Raw genomic sequence first — 7,450 nt, forward strand, 5'->3', positions numbered from 1 at the left:
GGAAGGAATTGTAAATACATGCAAATCATATGAATAAGTAGGTAAAGGCTTGATAAAACCACTCAATTAAACACAATTTAAATCATAAAATAATAGTTTATCAACCTCCCAACACTTAAACATTAGCATGTCCTGATGCTTAGTTGAAGGAGATAAAGTAAATGAGTAGGGACATGTAAAACTCATTCAATATAATGATATATATATATATATATATATATATATATATATATGTAAATGCAACTATATGCTTCTTGTCTACTTGGTTAAAAGTAAATAAGCTCTTCAAGACAATTATAAATTAGATTTCACTAACTCAATTCATATAGTAAATACAGGTAACATTGTAAGAAGATAGCTCATGAAAGCAGGAAACATAGAATTAAGCACTGAACCCTTACTGGTAGTGTATGTGCACTCTATTCTCTCAAGTGTATAGGGTAATCACTCTATTCTTCTCTAATCATGCTTTCTAAAATTCGTTCTTCACCTAACCAATCAACAATATTTAAAATACCAATGCAAACATCATGAGGTCTTTTCAAGGTTGTAATAGGGCTAAGGTAAGGGTAAGGGTATATATATATGGCTAAGTGAGCTTTATAAATTGAATCTTTAATTAACCTAAGCTTTCACCTATCATACATATACTCTATATAACTCTAGAATCATGCCTAGCTACCCATAGTCTTCACTTTTGCATTACATACTCATGTATCAACCTTTCTTTAGTTTTATCACATATGCATTGATTTTTCATTAACTTAACATTGGGGTAATTTTGTCCCCCTATTTATTTAGATATTTATTGAATATTTTTGGATCTTCTTTTTTTTGTTAATTATAAAAATAGCTTATCAATACACATGGATTTTAAATTTTCATAGTTTTAGATGAGTAGGTACCCAAATTCCCATTATTTTATCATGACACGTCCCCTTATTAACCCTTGTTCCCACAATCTTCCCATACTCAATTAACACACCATTCCTATCTTAAGCTAACCAAAGATTTAATTGGGATATTTAATTGTTTTTCCGCTTAAGGCTAGTAATGTGGTAAAATATAGAACAAATGGGATTAAAAGGCTCAAAGTGGCTGACAAAGGTAATTTAAAGGGTAGGCTTATTTGGGATAAGTGAGCTTAACAAATAATGGCCTCAATCATACGCATGCATATAACATATTAAACATTGGACATATAGGATGAAACAAAATAAGATTACAGTCATAGAGAAGCAAACACACAAGAATAAAATATTTATGGTTAAATAATGTAACCATGCAATTAAGCTCAAATCTCACAGGTTGTGTGTTCTTCGCTTTTTAAACTATATTCCAAATACAACTTCAAACAATTTTAACACAAAAGTTTTGATTTAAATTAGTGAAATTTTTTAGAAAATAGGGTCTTAGAAGAAACTCATTATTTTCAATCAAGTAAAACATGCATGTGAATAACCTATTTCTATGCAATCTATCCTATTCTACAAAAGAAAAATTAACTAAATATCCTATTTTTCTGGTGTTTAAGGAAAAGAAATTACCTCCGGAAGTCAGGTACTGACCGACCTCCCCACACTTAAGACTTTACACCGTCCTCGGTGCCATCTGTCAGGAACAAAGGGGGGCTGGTAGTAGTATCTCCACCATCGGGACCGTCATGGCTCCCTGTGCTGGTAAATAAGGTGGACTCTGAGGTGTTTGGATCTTTGTAGTTTCCCAAAAATAGCTCCTTAAGGTATGTGAATCGGCGCTTATTACCGCACTCTCTTAACTTTGCTTTGTGTTCATGCCGATCCAACCTCTCAAGTATCTGATGGAGCAGTTGGTTTATTGTAGGTGCTTGTGGTGTTGAAGGAGGAATGTCTTCAGCCGGTTCCGTAGGCTGGCTTGTAGTGGCTGCTGGCGGTCTGATATATTTTCCGTTAGGGACATACTGATCACCCCGTGGAAGGAAGGCTTTGGTGTCCCCAGCTCTGTAGGAGACTCCGGCTGATGAGACGAGATCTGAAACCAAGGCGGGAAAGGGTAGGTTGCCCGCAATTTGTACGTGTCCCATTGCATTCCAGATGTGTCTTGATAAGTTTAGGTGCTGGTCTGTAAGGATACACCAGAGTAAAACAGCCATGTCTGCAGTGAAGGAGCACTCGTGAGTGCTCAGAAAGACATAATGAGACATAATCTGTGCCCCATACTCGAGCCTCCAAGGTAAGTGCTGAAGCCAATATCCCTTTTGGTCGGGATCGATGGTATCCGTAGATCCATAGGCTGCCAGGTTGTGCTATAACTCTGAGAACGGCGTCCCAATCAAATTGGTATGTCTGGCGCTTAAGTGAGGCTTCTTGGAATGCATCCAATCCTTCTGGAGTAAGGGGAAGATCTAAAGCTTGTTGAATGGCCTCTTCAGTTATGGGGACTTGCTTCTGACAGACATAGACAGACTGCATGGTTGGCATGTAAAAGTTGGAGTAAAATTCTACTACCCATGAGAGATTAACCTGCCGTGGCTGTCTTCGTAGGAATCCCCATTGTCTTCGTTCAATTTGCGGCTCAACAAATTCAGCAATGCGGGTTGGGAGGATGAGAAGGTATTCATTGTTGTAATTCCTCTCTGCCAGGATGGGGAACATCTGCTCATAGTAGCGATTAGAAAATCGCGCAGTGTCCTTTACTGGGAAGGCTTTTTCTTTTTCGTCGACCTTGATGATCCTCTTGATTCTTTTTGTTGAGGGCTTTACTGCTGTTGAAGATGGCTCTGCCACTAATGCTCTTTTCGTACCTCTCCTTGCTGGTGGTTTGGGAGTAGCTTTCTTCTTGCCTTTCTTGGTGGCCATCCTGAAAAGGAAAGAGAAAGTAATATGTAAAGCGAAGGGTTCGAGCAAGGGAGCGAATATAATGGTTGATAATCAATGCACAGTGAAGAAGGATGTTGTTAACACATGGTCTAGACTACATGTGAAAAGTTCATCGTAGGTAAGATAGTATGTGCATGTGATGGCAATTAAATGCAAGATGTTTATTGGCATGTCGGCTGGTGCACGAAATCGTGATCGTTCATTCCTTGGTAACGGCGCTAAAAACTTAATACGCACGTTCATAATCTTAGTTCTTTTTCACAACTTCGCACAACTAACCAGCAAGTATACTGGGTCGTCCAAGTAATAAACCTTACGTGAGTAAGGGTCGATCCCATGGAGATTGTTGGCTTGAAGCAAGCTATGGTTGATGAGCGGATACTTTATACGGTTTTTGGCATTGTTTTTAGTATGTTTTTAGTATATTTTAGTTAGTTTTTATTATGTTTTTATTAGTTTTTAAATAAAAATCATATTTCTGGACTTTACTATGAGTTTGTGTATTTTTCTATGATTTTAGGTATTTTCTGGCTGAAATTGAGGGACCTGAGCAAAAATCTGATTCAGAGGCTGAAAAAGGACTGTAGATGCTGTTAGATTCTGACCTCCCTGCACTCGAAGTGGATTTTCTGGAGCTACAGAAGTTCAATTGGCGTACTCTCAATTGCGTTGGAAAGTAGACATCCTGGGCTTTCCAGCAATATATAATAGTCCATACTTTGCCCGAGATTTGATAGCCCAAACTGGCATTCCAAGTCAGCATAGAAATTCTAGCGTCAAAACGCCAGAACTGGCATGAAAGCTAGAGTTAAACGCCCAAACTGGCACAAAAGCTGGCGTTTAACTCCAAGAAAGGTCTCTACACGTGAAAGCTTCAATGCTCAGCCTAAGCACACACCAAGTGGGCCCCAGAAGTGGATTTTTACACTAACTATTCTAGCTTACTCATTTTCTGTAACCCTATGTCACTAGTTTTATTATAAAAACTACTTTTAGTGATTCATCTTGTACCTCATGACACTTTACACGTTCATTATTGTATCTTCTACGGCATGATTCTCTAAACCCCATGGTTGGGGGTGAGGAGCTCTGCTGCATCTCGATGGATTAATGCAATTACTACTGTTTTTCATTCTATCACGCTTGTTTCTATTCTAAGATATTCACTCGCACTTCAACTTGATGAATGTGATGATCCGTGACACTCATCATTATTCTCACCTATGAACGCGTGCCTGAAAATCACCTCCGTTCTATCTGCAATAGCTTGAGTGCTTATCTCTTGGGTTTCTAATCTAAGATTAGAACCTTTGTGGTATAGGCTAGAATTATTGGCGGCCATTCCTGAGATCCGGAAAGTCTAAACCTTGTCTGTGGTATTCCGAATGTGTGTTTCTATTGTGGATGCTGAATTTTGCACAGAGCTGAGGAAGCGCCATAGGATTTGTGGTAACAGTGCCCGTGAGGGTGATTATGAGCTTGTTGCTCCTGATTCCGATGAGAGAGTTTGTTTTCTGACTTCTGTCGAGGGGGAGCGTCCCTCCTTCTATGCTTATGAATACTTCTTCAGCCAGTTAAATGTTACTTTCCCTTTTACTGCTTTTGAAACTGACTTGTTGTGGTCCTGTAACATTGCTCCGTCCCAGCTTCATCCGAACTCCTGGGGTTTTATCAAAATATTTCAACTTCTTTGCCAGGAGTTGGACATGACACCTTCTGAAACTCTTTTCCTTTATCTTTTTGTCTCGGCCAAACCCGGAGGTTCCTCCAAAAAGAAAGCTTCCTGGGTTTCTTTCAGATCGGCCCAGGGGCATAAAGTTTTTGCCATGTATGATGAGTCGTTTAAAGATTTTAAGAACTATTTCTTCTGAGTTCGTGCCGTTGAGGGGGTTCGCCCCTTTTTTCTTGATGAAAATGATGAGCCTGCTTTTCCTCTGGAGTGGCAAAAGAATGTAAGAGTGCCACGTTACACATGGGAAATGCTTAGTGAGGTTGAGCGGGCCTTTGTAGTTGTTCTTGAAGATTTGTGGGGGAGGCCACCTCATCTGGACACGAAGAGATTTTTGAGTGATCCATCTTTGGTTCGGGCTGCTTTGGGTACTGTATGATTTTTTTTTATACTTGCTCCCGAGTTTTGTTTCTCCTGTGTTGTAACTTGTCATTGATTTTTGTGTTTTTCAGAGATGTCGAAGAATAATGATTCTATGAGAGCCTATAAGAAGGTGAAGAAGGCGACCGCTGCTTTAAACATCTCGGCCAAGGCGGCCAGAGAGGGGTCTTCTCAGCCTCCAGTTAAACCTCCTATATCGAGTTCTCCCGGGCTGAGGAAAGCAATTCCTACTCCCCGGGTCCATCTGGTCGATCCTCCACAATCTTCTGTTGTAGCTTCCGGTGCCCCTCCTAGTAAAAAGCAAAAAACAACTGAGCCTTTCAACCTTGATGCTCCTGACTTTGATGCGGTTGAGTTTGTAGATCAACAAATTGGCCCTTATGGTGTTCTTCCTATGGACGACGTGTCGCTTCTTCATCATTTTGATTATATCACCCGGAGTGGTATCAAGTTGGCACACATGGGGGCGGCCCTATATCGAACTACTCAAAGTCTTCCTCTCCATGCTACTAAAGCTTTTATGGAGGAGGCCAAACAGGAGTTTCATCGGATGAAGGACTTGAAGGAGGAGCTTGAAGTAAGGGTGGCCAAGTTGGAGAAAGACTTGGAGAATGAAAAGGCTAGTTCTACTTCTCTGGCTGGTTCTCTGAGACTGGCTGAGGACACGGCTATGCGGCATAAGGACAGTTATTTGACGTTTTACCGGGAGGTGTTGCGTCTGAGAGAGGAGTTGGAGAATGCCCGGGCTAATTATTCCGAACTCCAAGGTCATCTTGTTGGTAGTGTAACTGCTGCCTATGAGAACTTGAAGGAACAAGTTCGGGTAATTGCTCCCGAGGCCGACCTGACCCTCTTTAGCTTGGAGAACGTTGTCAGGGATGGCAAGGTTATCCCTGATGACGAGGATGAGGATGATGTCGATCCTCCCCCTGTAGCCTCTACCAAGGTGTCGACTTCTGCTGTCCCTGCCGAGGTTGGTCCTCCCGCTTCTGACCCCGACTGCCAGATCTTGAACCGGGATGACGGTACTATAGATGCCGTTCCTCTCCAGACTCGGCCTCCGTCTCCTCGGCCTGATGTTGCTAAAAAATCTTCGGACCCTTAGTTTTAACTTTATTCTGGATATGTAGTTGGCCCGGCTTGTGGGCTTTTTTAAACTCTTTATGTTTTGTTAATTGCTGACACTTTCCCGTTGCTTGCCTAGCAACTTTTGTTTTTTATGAAAAACAAATGGTAGCATGCTTTAGCTTTTTTGAGATAGGTTTTGGTGGCCTCCGAGGCTTTTATAACCTTGTGGATGATATCGCGCTTTTTGTGCTTGACTTGGTATCTCTTTTTGGATTGCTTTGTACTTTGTATCTTGAATCCTTTGTGGTTGTGACTAGGTAGGTCTATCTTGATTTTTGGTTCTTCTCGCTCTGGCTTGTATTTCTGATGATTTGTAACCGATTTCTTCAAGTTAGTCCTCTGAGTTGTTTTCGCAGTCCCTTTCCTGGATCTTTATCGGTTATCTTCCCGGGATTACTTTCATAAATTTTTTAGTAGTAGGAGTCCGACTTCATTATATCGGTCTCCTTTAAGTTATTTTCGTAATCATCTTTCTTGGATCTTTGTCAGGTCTCTTTCAGGGATTGCTTTGGTAACTTTCCAGTTGTAGGAGTCCGACCTGGTTATATCGGTCTCCTTTAAGTTATTTTTGTAATCCTCTTTCTTGGATCTTTGTAAGATCTCTTTCAGGGACTACTTTGATAACTTTTGAGTAGTAGGAGTCTGACTTGGTTATATCGGTCTCCTTTAAGTTATTTGTAGTCCTCTTTCTTGGATCTTTGTCAGATCTCTTTCAGGGACTACTTTGATAACTTTTGAGTAGTAGGAGTCTGACTTGGTTATATCTGTCTCCTTTAAGTTATTTGTAGTCCTCTTTCTTGGATCTTTGTCAGATCTCTTTCAGGGACTACTTTGATAACTTTTGAGTTGTAGGAGTAGGACTTGGTTATATCGGTCTCCATTAAGTTATTTGTAGTCCTCTTTCTTGGATCTTTGTCAGATCTCTTTCAGGGACTACTTTGATAACTTTTTCATTTTGGGCTGACTTTGTCATGTCGAGCCCTTCTAAGTTAAAGTAATCCTATTTAATAGGGTTGGCCAGACCTCTTTCCAGGGTTTACTTATAACTTGGGTTGACTTGGTCTGACTTCTCAACGTCGGCCAGTCTTTAAGTTATTATTTTAGCAATCCGTAAGACCTTGTCAGGTTCTTTTTTGGATCACTTTCGATAACTTCTTACATTATTCTGTGTTCATCTTTGCCGATTTGTAGAAAGTGGTTGTCATCTCTAGATCGTCCTTTGGGTGAATCGCGTTTTCACCTTTATCGGACGGTTGTCTTTATCGTGATCGTGCAGTGAAATTGTTTTTCACTTTCTGCCGATCTGTTGCTTTATAATCGGACGATGAATACTTCAGATTAATGCGTCTTGAAA

This window comes from Arachis ipaensis, chromosome B05, assembly GCF_000816755.2.
Source record: "Arachis ipaensis cultivar K30076 chromosome B05, Araip1.1, whole genome shotgun sequence".
Classification (NCBI taxonomy): domain Eukaryota; kingdom Viridiplantae; phylum Streptophyta; class Magnoliopsida; order Fabales; family Fabaceae; genus Arachis; species Arachis ipaensis.